The sequence below is a fragment of the Meriones unguiculatus genome, chromosome 18, assembly GCF_030254825.1.
Source record: "Meriones unguiculatus strain TT.TT164.6M chromosome 18, Bangor_MerUng_6.1, whole genome shotgun sequence".
Lineage (NCBI taxonomy): Eukaryota > Metazoa > Chordata > Mammalia > Rodentia > Muridae > Meriones > Meriones unguiculatus.
The window spans coordinates 18,373,443-18,385,681 of record NC_083365.1 but is presented as its reverse complement, the minus strand read 5'-3'; the positions used below and the strand labels follow the sequence as shown (position 1 = coordinate 18,385,681).

General features: G+C 39.1%; 1 non-coding gene across 1 annotated transcript; it reads right to left on the bottom strand.

Moving 5' to 3' along the window:
- Positions 1-10,859: 10,859 nt before the first annotated feature.
- LOC132649115 (U6 spliceosomal RNA) lies at positions 10,860-10,966 on the bottom strand. The gene has a single exon (XR_009587549.1). It is a non-coding gene; the product is annotated as a U6 spliceosomal RNA (small nuclear RNA).
- Between the last annotated feature and the right edge of the window lie 1,273 nt (positions 10,967-12,239).

The following is a 12,239-nucleotide window of genomic DNA, read 5'->3' as shown; positions in this document are numbered from 1 at the left end:
ACCTTGAAAGAAAAATTCTCACCTTGATATGGAACAACAAGAAACCCAGAATTGCTCAAACAATTCTCTACAGTAAAAGATCTTCAGGAGGTATCTCCATCCCTGATCTCAAGTTGTACTATAGAGCAACAATACTAAAAACTGCATGGTACTGGCATAGAAACAGACTGGTGGATCAATGGAATCTAATAGAAGACCCTGACATAAATCCACACACTTATGGACACCAGATATTTGACAAAGATGCCAAATCTATTCAATGGAAAAAAAGAGCATCTTCAACAAATGTTAGACTGGAAGTCTACATGTAGAAAAATGCAAACAGATCCATACTTAACTTATCACACTGCACAAAACTAAAGTCCAAGTGGATCAAAGACCTCAACATAAAACCAGACACACGAAACCACTTAGAAGAAAAGTTGGGGAATACCCTTGAACTCATTGGCACAGGAGACAACTTCCTGAACAGAACACCAACAGCACAGGCTCTAAGAGGAACAATCAATAAATGGGACCTCATGAAACTGAAAAGCTTCTGTAAAGCAAAGGACACTGTCCTCGTAAAAAAACGACACCCTACAGATTGGGAAAAGATCTTCAACAACCCTATATCTGACAAAGGGCTAATATCCAGTATAAATAAAGAACAAAAGAAGTTAAACAGCAAAAAACCAAGTAATCCAATTAAAAAATGGGGTACAGAGCTAAACAGAGAATTCTCTGCAGAGGAATATCGAATGGCAGAGAAACACTTAAAGAAATGCTCAACATCATTAGCCATGAGGGAAATGCAAATCAAAACGACCCTAAGATTTCACCTTACACCCATCAGAATGGCTAAGATAAAATACTCAAGAGACAACACATGCTGGAGAGGTTGTGGAGAAAGGAAAACCCTCCTCCATTGCTGGTGGGAATGTAAACTTGTACAACCACTCGGGAAAGCAATCTGGTGCTTTCTCAGACAACTAGGAATAGGGCTTCCTCAAGATCCAGCTATACCACTCCTAGGCATATATCCAAAAGAGGCTGCTCAAGTACACAATAAGGACATTTGCTCAACCATGTTTGTAGCAGCCTTATTTGTAATATCCAGAAGCTGGAAACAGCCCAGATGCCCCTCAGTGGAGGAATGAATGCACAAATTGTGGTATATCTACACAATGGAATATTACTCAGCAATAAAAAACAAGGAAATCATGAAATTTGCAGGTAAATGGTGGGATCTGGAAAAGATCATCCTGAGTGAGCTATCCCAGAAGCAGAAAGATGCACACGGTATATACTCACTCATATAGACATATAATATAGGATAAACCTACTAAAATCTGTACACCTAAAGAAACTAATCAAGAGGGAGGACTCTTGCTAAAATGCTCAATTCCTATCCAGAAAGGCAAAGAGGCTGGACATCAGAAGAAGGAGAAAAGTGGGAAAAGTCAGGAGCCTGACACAGAGGACCTCTGAAAAGCTCTGCCCTGCAGACTATCAATGTAGATGTTGAGACTTATGGGCAACCTTTGGGCAGAGTGCAGGGAATCTTAGGAAAGAAGTGGGAAACAGTAAGATCTGGAGAGGACAGGAACTCCACAAGGAGAGCAACAGAACCAAAAAATCTGAGTACAGGGGTTTTTCCTGAGAATGCTATTCCAACCAAGGCCTATGCATGAAGATAACCTAAGACCCCTGCACAAATGTAGCCCATGGTAGTTCAATATCCAAATGGGTTCCATTGTAATAGGAACAAGGACTGTCTTTGACATGAAGTGATTGGCCAGCTCTTTAATTACCTCCCCCGGAGGGGAAAGCAGCATTACCAGGCCACAGATGAAGACAATGTAGCCCCTCCTGATGAGACCTAATTGACTAGGATCAGAAGGAAGAAAAAGAAGTTCTCCCCTATCAGTGGACTTGGGGAGGGGCATGCATGCAGAGGGTGGAGGAAGGGAGGTGTTGGGATGGGAGGAGGGAGGGAACCAAGGGAGGGATACAAAGTGAATAAAGTGTAATTAATAAAAAAAATAAATAAAACAATCAGAAAAGAAAAAAAATAACACAAATATAAATATATTAATTCCTATAAAATATAAATAAACAAATAAATAAATATACCACATAATAAGCATGTAGAGAAAATGCTGTGATTTCTTCAATAGATACAGAATATGGCCAGATTTTTCAGGTCAACTTTTCAGAAAGCAAGTGAATGAAATTTCAGCTGTTCACAGAATATAATTCCATTCCTCATCCTCTTCATTCTGTCACTCTGCAACATTCTAACAGGTTGTCATTACTGAATTTATGTAATAATTCTGTCTCTTCCTGTCCTTTGATCTCAGGCAAAACTCATGAGGCATCTTGGCAATTTACACACCTGGAAAAGTAGAAATTCATCACATCTATATTAAGGAGATATTGATGGAACAAATGATCTGATATAGAAGACATTTATTTATAACATTTTGGACACTATGATACGGAAAAGATTTTTATGGAATGTCACATTTTGCCAGATCTTGCCTTCTGTCCCAGTATTATTTGCAGCCTAACTTTCAGATCACCGTTTAAGGTTTGAACCCACAGGGCAATTATAAAAAGTCTGCAGATGGTGGTAGTTGATAGCAGAGCCTTGCTCTGAATTTCCAAAGGTCTCCTCTGTGATTCACCTCTAGGAGGCTGCCAAAGCTCCTGAAAAAGCTACTGCCGAAGCTCCTGACACTGCTCTGCTCAATCACATGAGCCAAATGCCAAAGCATCCTGCACAGAACATAGTAAAGAGCTTTCTGTTAACCCCACTAAGTGTTGTGTTTCTTTCTTGAGGGCTAGGGGAGCTAGGTACAATGACTTAGCCTTTACCTTAGAAAGATTACCTCTGTATGCCCCACACCATGGGACTCCAAGATCACCAAGTTATGATGTTCTTAAATTTTCACTGGATTTATTTCCCGTTGCCAGATGGAGATATGTGTTACCAATAAGTTTGAATTGATTTCTGCCTCCTGCTCACTTGATTCAATCAGCATATCATGACTATAGTGGATCAGTGTGATATTTTGTGGAAGAGAGAGATGATCAAGATTCTTTTAAACTAGGTTATGACACAGGGCTGGAAAGTTAATATACTCTTGAGGTGAAACTATATACTGTATACTGGTGGCCTTGTCAACTGAAAACAAATTGCTACCAGTGGTCCTTATGTGCAGGTATCAAGACATAAAGCATTTTATTAGAACAGTAGCTGTTTAGCATGTTTCAAGAGATGTGTTAATCTGCTCAATTAAGGACAGTACCTCTTGCACAGGAGTGTCAATCAAAGTTGGTATTTGGTTAATTTTCCAATAGCCAACTGTCATTCTCCATCATCCACTTTTCTTCAAATAGAAGAGTTAAAGGAAGATGTGATAACTACTGTTCCTGCATATTTTAAATCATTTATGGTGGCTCTAATTTCTGTAATTTCTCCAGCGTGGGATATTATTTGGGGTTTCTATTTTCTCTGGTAATGGCAAATCCAACAACTTTTATTTGGCCTTTACTGCCATAATAACCCCCACTTCACAGGTCAGGGACCAAATACGGAATTCTGTCAACTGGGTATTCCAATTATGGTATTCTCAAACTAGGGAAATGACCACAGGATAAGTACAGAGACCCGCTGGACCCCTGGGCTTCACTGAAAACTCCATTGATTACCTGAACTCCATTAGCTCTTACTTCAGTTTGAGGGTCCCAATCCTTTGGGGGATTCCCTGGATTTTCAGTAACAATTCAGAGCCATTATCAGATAGGCCCCAGAAAGTCTGGACTCCTTCCTTTTTTTACATTTAGCTTAGTAAACAGGCCATAAGTCCCTCTTTGGGAAGGGTGGGAGAAATGCTAATAGTAAAATTCTTAGGTTTTGGTTTTTTTTTTTTTTTTTTTTTTCATTTTTTATTTTATCAAAAGGCTTTCTCAGGAGAACCTAAACTTCTTAAGAGGATTCTAGGTCTGGGAAGTGACTCAATTCTGGAAATTGGCACACGGGCCAAGATTTCCTATTGCTGGGATTCAATGTGGCTCTTTTTTTTTTTTTTTTTTTCATCTGTTATATATCTTTTTTTTCTCCTTGTACAGACCAAACCACAATCTAATAGGCTTCTCATCTATTTCACACCTGGAAATGCCATGATTGATCAACCATGAAAGATCCACATGAGTCATGCCATGGTGAAGATCACTTTGCCTGTGCTTCCCACTACACGTCAGGAATCGCTTGCCTGCACTGGCCATTACGGTAACTATGCCCACATTGTCTTTGATGATTCAGTGTCGCCACCTGGTCCCTGCTACCCCAGGGCCCGATTAAACCCCTCACATTAATTACTTTAAAATGTGAAGCAGCATTCTCAACCCTAAGGTCTGACACAAAGAAATGTCAACAGTAAAGTCCTTCAGGTGTCCTAGTACCCCTCTCACCCTGCGTACCACACAGCACTGAAGGGCCTGTCTTCTGGGCCCTCTCATTGTAGAAAATTAGGTTTTACTCAGCTCCAGCACCGAAATTTCTCTGAGCTTTTAAATCCCTTTATCAGCACTAAGCCAAAGGATATCAGGCATCTTCAGCTCCTTTTCAGAAGCCCATCTTTTAACAAATGCTTCAGCCAATCAATCAAACATTGACACTGTTTTTTAACCGTGAGAGCTTTTATATTAAACTTAGTCTCAACTCAGAAGGCCTTTATGAATAAACTCACCCTGGTAAAGTTTTTTAAAATTATTTATTTCATTTTTTGACATAGTAACATACATATCTCATTTACCCCTCCTTTTTCCTCCTCCTAGCTCCTTATGTTTTATGTACCTTCTACCATTATCCCACATCCTTTTTTATTTTTAAATTAAATTTTTTATTTTTTGACATTAATTACATTTTATTCACTTTGTATCACAGGTGTAGCCCCCTCTCTCATTCCCTCTCAATCCCCTCTTCCCGCCCCCCCCATCTCCTCCCTTCCCCTCTCTAAGTCCACTGATAGGGAGGTCCTCCTCCCCTTCCATCTGACCCTAGCTTATCAGGACTGGCTGCAATGTTGTCCTCTGTGGCCTGGCAAAGCTGCTCCTCTCTCAGGGGGAAGGGTGGTCAAAGAGCCAGCCACTGAGTTCATCCCGCATCCTTAAATTCACTCCCATACATATTTCTCAGGCTTTAGCTTGAATGGATTAGCACAGTGCAGCTCCTCTTGGACTATACTTTCTTTCTCATCCAGAGGAGCCTGATTAGCCCTGGGTTGGCTTGTAGAGCTAGAGCTACTGGTGGGTACTGAGGGGCATTGGTGTTTCCTTGCCTGGCACCTCCTTCAGAGAAGTTCACTGTTCCACAGACATGGCAGTTTTAAATCCCTCAAGCAAGGATGGATAGGGCAATACTGGGGGTGGGAGTGTATCTGATAGGGATAGAGAGATACTTCCTCAGTGAGATAAACTCAGAATCTGAGGACTCAAAGTACTTAGCCTCATTTATTAGGGGCCTGTCACATGTCTCTGTTCCAAGTTAGAGGATCCCACATTTTACCAATTGGGAGCCTCATTAAATATTGGACATTCCCCAGGGATGGAACTTGAAATTTTGCTATAGGTCAGCTAATTTTATAAGGATGGATTGGGTTTTATTTTCCACAATGTGAGCTCTATGCCTGCCAAAGAGAAGATTCTCTTTCTGGGCACACTTAGAACCCGATAGACTCTTTCCATGCATCTAGAGGGAGCCATTTAGTTTTTCTCATTGAGCTCAGACTTTCCCTTTTCAGTTTATTTACAGCAGTGGTTCTCAACCCCGGGGTCATGATGCCTTTGGAGGTGGAACATCCTTTTCACCGGGGGCACATACCAGATATCCTTCATATCAGATATTTACGCTACATTTAATAACAGAAGAAAATTACAGTTACAAAGCAGTAATGAAAATAATTTTCTTTTGGTTAGAGGTCACCATAACAGGAGGAACTATATTAAAGAGTCCCAGAATTAGTGGTTTAGATTAGTGGTTGAGAGCTGCTAACAAAGAACTTCTAGGAGCATACAAAATGGAAGGCTTTCTATTTCTTATATGTTTCTCTCTTGATGTCTTTTTTTTCTTTCTTCTTGAAAGAAAATTATGCCGTCATAATTGGCATAATTGCATGCCTACCATTCTATAGCTGCCAGGTTTCAATGAGGAACAAGTTATCTGTCTGTCCATCCACAAAAAAGCCCCCCCCCCACATTGTCACAAAGTGTATCAATGCCAAGATTTCCTTCTCAGAAGCAATGACAACAGTATTGTTTCACAGCACAAAACTGCCACTAATGATGCTTATATGTACTGGTAGGATACACGTTTAGCTAAAGAGAGTTGATTGGTATGTCAGAGGGGTTACAACCCCCCCCAATACAAGTGAGATCTGCTCCAAAAGTCTTCTGATCCTGATTTTGCTGACTTTAAGGTGACACCCACATTACCCTGTTTGCATCCTACTTCTTGAATACTCTCTCACAGAAAGACTGGTTACCACCATTTGTTAATAATCTAATGTAATATTTGTTATAATCTTATATATAAAGTTTTCCATGTACAGTAGATGTTTAAGGCTCATACTGGGTGGTCGGAGATCAGGGATGGGTGGCAACATGTTAAGTTTATCTATAGTTATTCCTCAGAAAACATGACACCCTTTCAGTAGGTTTAGACTTTGGTTTACACAGCCATACCTTTGTAGTGACATCAACACAAAAAGGATTGATATGTAGAATATGTAAAAAACATAAAAAAATCAAATCAGTAAGTAGGCTCCAGTAAAATAAGTAGAGAGTTCTCAAAGATAAAGTATAGATTGTCAATTAGCAAAACTATTCAATCTTAAGGCATCAGAGAAACACAAGTTAAAATTAATTAAGATTCTATCTCACCTAATCAGGATGGTTTTAATTAAGAAAAGAATAACAACAAATGTTGGGGATAATGCCAGGAAAAGGGGAAAATTTACACATTGCTGTTGCAATGTAAATTATTCTGGCTATTATAGAAATTAATACAGTAGTTATTCAAAAACCAGAAACTAGAACCATAGGAAACAGCTGTAACCATTTCTGGGTATATTACTTATATATATTATACGGATTCTTGCGCACCAATGGTTTTTGCACTATTCACAATACCTAAGGCATGTAATGAGTCTTTCCATCCATCAACAGATAAAACGATAACACAAATGTATCATGTTCACTGCTATGTTGTTGTAGCTGTATTCATTGTTTTACCAGGAAATGAGCTTGGCAAAGTCATCATTGAGGGCAGCAGCATTAAAGGTGGAAGAGTCGCTGTTAAAGTCGCAAGAGACAACCCGGTCCTCAGTGTGTCCTGGATGCCCTTGGATGCCTGCTTACCACCTCCTTGATGCCGTCATAATTGGCAGGTTTCTTTAGCCAGCATGTCAGATCAACATCAACATCAGACATGTTGTTGGTAGGAACATGGAAATCCATAATGACTCTGTGGATAAGAGTACTGTATGCTCTTCCAGAGGCCCTAAGTTCAAGTCCCAGCAACAACATGGTGGCTCACAATCATTTATACTGGAATCTGATGCCCTCTTCTGTTATGGAGATGTACACACAGATAGAGCATTCATACATAAAATAAGTGACACCATTTCATTTAATTCATGTTATGACAATTTAAGCTCCTATTAGTTTATATTTCATCAATTTTCATTGTCATCAAAACTCTTCAAGTATTTGTAGTGAGTCATGATTGAACAAATCTCACAAGTATTCTGCCTGCTTGATCCTTGGTTCTTGATTTTGAAACTTAAGATAATTACCTTATTTTTTTCACTGTATAGTAGTCCTACATTACTGATCAAAATAAAAGTGATATATAGTTAAATAGAAACATTAATATTCAGAGCTTTTGACTTTTAAGATTCACTTTAATATCTCACAATTTATTCAAGTATTCATCTAATTTTGTAAGAAATAGAAGAAAATATTTCTACTGGATCCAAAATTTAGAACAAATTCTTGCAACTCAAAATAATAAGAAAAATGACCTGATATTTTAAAATAAGAAAATAATTGAATAAATTTCTCAGAAGGAAATAGTCAACTGATATCTAAACAAACTACATAAAGAGCCATGGAGTATCTGGAGAAATAACTTAGGTAATAGTGGTTGCTGCGCAAGCCTGATGAGCTGAGTGTGACCACAGAACCAACATGAAGGTGGAAAGAGAGAAGTGGTTTCATGAACTTGTTCTCTGGCACTTACATGTGCACTGTTGTACATATATGACCCCTCCACAACAATGAAATTTAAAAACCTAGGAGAATCTGAATTAGAACTGCAGTGAGCTTTGATTTTTTTCATGAAGGTCTATATGGTCTGGCTGGAATGCGGAAAACTTTGGATTACATTATGACCCCCAAACTGGATTACAGTCTAGAATATAGACATGCTTTTAGTATACACCAAACAATGAAGGTAAGAGTAATTTGTAGAAGGAAGCAACAATGTTTGCAAGTGATGACTAATTGAGGGGCAGACGAAGTAACAAATCAGGGAAAGATTTGACAGAATGGGTCAAAGATAAGATATGCCCAAATCATACAAGAACAGGTCAGGAAAGAGATGCTACTTAAGAGCAGTGCAGAGAAATTCTTTAAAATAATTTTTTTATTTACTTATTTATTTATCTATCTATCTATCTATCTATTTATTTATTTTCTTACCAAGAGTTTCTTACTCAGACAGTTTTACAGGGACAGGTTACAGATAGAACAATCTAGACAAAGGTGAAGTCAGAACAAGCCAGGGAATGGGATGGAGTCAGAAGAATAAAACATACATCCAGAATTAGGTTGAAACCAGGAAGAACAATTCAGTCAGAAATTAAGAGAAGCCAGTTTGATCAGTCAGCTTGGAGAGGAGTTTAAGCCAGAACAGCTAAGTTGAACCAGTCTGTGGGAATTCAGAAAGAGGTAAAAAGCATTGGGAACAGCTTTAATTTTATCCCCTCATCTGAGGAAATAAAAACAACTTTTACATGAAACATATATCAAAGACATATTTTAGAATTCATAAAATATTAATTTTCATTAGCTGAGTGTTGGCAAAAACTTAAATATACATGAAGTGAATGGAAAGGCGAATTGTGTACCCGTACAGTGGAGAACAATTCAGCAGCAGAACCAGGGTATTTTAGTGATACAATGGACATCTTTATTTTAAGTGATGAAGGCAGATAAGGAAAAACATACTGTAATTCCATCTGTAAAAATTTACATAAAATGTAAATTGATCTGACTTTGATCATGGGTGGGCAGGAACAGGGTAAAAGGGAGTGCCTTAGTTATTGTTACATTTCCGTGAAGAGACACCACAACCAAGGTTGAATATAAAAGGAAATGTTTGATTGGGATCTGGATTACAGTTTCCTGAGGCTGATCATGGCCATCATATGGGATAATGCATGATGCCAGGTAGGCAGGCAGGTAGGAGTAGCCAAGAGCCCACATACATCTGATTCATAAGCCACCGGCAGAGATTGAAAACAAAAGTGAGAGAAAATGTGAGGCATACTGGGCTTTTGAAACCTCAGTGCTCTTTGGCATATCTCCTCCAATAAGATCATACCTCCTAATTTTTAGTAAATAACCAACCTACTGGGAAACAAATATTCAAATATAAGAGTCCATGTGGCCATTTTTATTCAAGCCACCCAGGGGAGCATACTAGGATGGTATGTTTTTGGTATTGTTGAGTTTCTTAGAGTTGTCTATAACTAAGTTAGTCCCCAGTAAGTTTCATAAGAGAAAATGAAATCACTGGATGTTGGCTCAGTGAGTGACTAGTTGGACTAACTATCCCAGAGTAAAGAATAATCTGGTAAGACTCGTGTCAACTAATACCAGCTAATGAGAGCTATGTACACCCTTTCCTTAACTGTACAGATCGGGCACAGCGAGTGGTATCTTTGGTTGGTTGAAGTCAGAAAGCTGCTACTAGCCTTACTGGTGATTCTGTGCCTGTTGTTTTTTGCTTTTGTTTTGTTTTGTCAATGTGATACAAACAAGGGATACCCGAGAAGAGGGAATATCGATTGAGAAAGTGTCTCTTCCATCAAACCGACCTATAGGCAAAACTGTAAGGGCATTTTCTTAATTAATGATTGAGGTGGGAGAGCTAAGCCCACTGTGGGTGGTACCACTCCTGTGCAGGTAGGCTGCTTTGTGTGAAAAAGCAGGCTGAGCAAGCCATGTGGAGCAAGCCAGTAAGCAGTAGTCTTCTATGGTCTTTGCTTCAGTTCCCGTCTGTCTCCTGGTTCCTTCCATGATGCCGCTTAGTGATGGATTATAATTTTTCAATTTAATTTATTCACTTTACATCTCGATTGTAGCCACCTCCCTCATATCCTCCAGGACCCACTCTCTCTCTCTATCACCTCCCCTTGTCCACAGAAAGGGGGGAGTCCTCCTCCCCTACCATCTGACCTCAGCCTATCAAGTCTCATCAAGACTGCCTGTATCCTCTTCCACTGTGACCTGGCAAGGCCTCCCCGCCTGGGGGACAAGATCAAAGAGCAAGCAATGGCATCCATGTCAGAGACTGCTTCTGCTCCCCTTACTAGGGAACCTACATGGAGACTGAGCTCCCTATGGGCTACATCTGAACAGGAGGTTAATATCCTCTCCATTCATGGTCTTTGATTGGTGCATCATTCTCTGCAGGGTCCCCTGGGCCCCTGCCTTTGCTGGTCTCTTTGTATCACTCCTGTCCCTTCCTGGTCCTTCTATTCCCCCACTCTTCCATAAGACTCCCTGCACGCTGCCCAAAGTTTGTCAAAAATACCAAACTCTTCATGAATTTGCATGTTATCCTTGTGCAGGGCCCATGCGTATCTTCTCTGTATTGTTCCAAGTATAGTATATGTGCTGATGAAGCAAGCACTCAATGATGGATTATGATTGAGGCATGTAAGCCAAAGAAACCCTTTCCTCCAAGTTACTGGGTCATGATGTTTTATCACACCAATAAAGGCTAACTGGGAACAATTTCCAAGCTTGAAATAGAAGGATAGAGCAAAGAATAGTGCAATTGTAGAGAGCACTATTTATGTTAGTAAAATTAAGGATAGTCGATTCAAACAGAAACTTCCATTGGTTTCAGCCAATAGTAAACTCAGCAGGAATGAAGAATGAAGCTCTGTAACAAAGGTCAGGAATTGGAGGTGTCATGGCATAGTGATGGCATGGTCATGGCATGGCGGGTGATCCTATATATACATGTGGTCATATATATTGTGTGTGTCCATATCAAACTTAACATAATATACTCTCAGGCTTAGAATAACCAAACAGTCATGAAGATGGAAGAGTTAGAGATTTTGAATGTGGTATGGAAGATAAGGGTGACAACTCTGTACAGAATTGGAAATTAGATAAAGTTCTATTTTTTTTTTTTTTTTTTTTTTGCTATTGAGGATTAAATGGAAAAAAAAAAGGGAAATAACGCAGAAGTTGCCTGATAGCTCAATTTCTGTGTAATTAAATAGGGGACTAAGTAGCATAAAGTAGAGGATAAGCCTTGTCTAAGAGCATTTAAATTCACAATATGGGATCCAAGTTGATGACATTAATATATGATAGTTTTTGTTTTATAAGATGATGGTGTTGACTGAATCTCTATGAAGAATTATATCTGAATAGTCAGACTCTCCAGTTATTTCTCCTATAGGCAACTGCATAGAGGTGGTGGGTTTTTGTTTTGTTTTGGTTTGGTTTGATTTTTGACTGATTTAATTTTGTTCTTGTGTGGTATTGGACATGTAACACAAAGTTTCCCGAAGCATAGGTAAGGATTGAACCAGTAAGCCACATTCCCCTTTCAGTGCTCTTACAAAAAAACAGTGGATGAGTCTATGAACCTCACAAAGGACTCAAATCACAGTGGCTCCCTTAGCACTGATGAAAAGAAACCACAGTGCTCTTATTTATGTGACTGGGATGAGAGCATGCTATGTTTGCCTAAGGAGTTGACTTTGCTATACAGAAAGGACAATTGTGCCATTATTAAAATAGTCCTTCTTAGAAGATGAATATTGAACTATTATTTGCTTATCAATGGCTAAATTAAAGTAATTCTCATTATGGATTGACACATTATTCCAGCCTCAGAACTATTGGCTCAAAGATTTAATGCACTATATTAAAGTGTGGCTTTA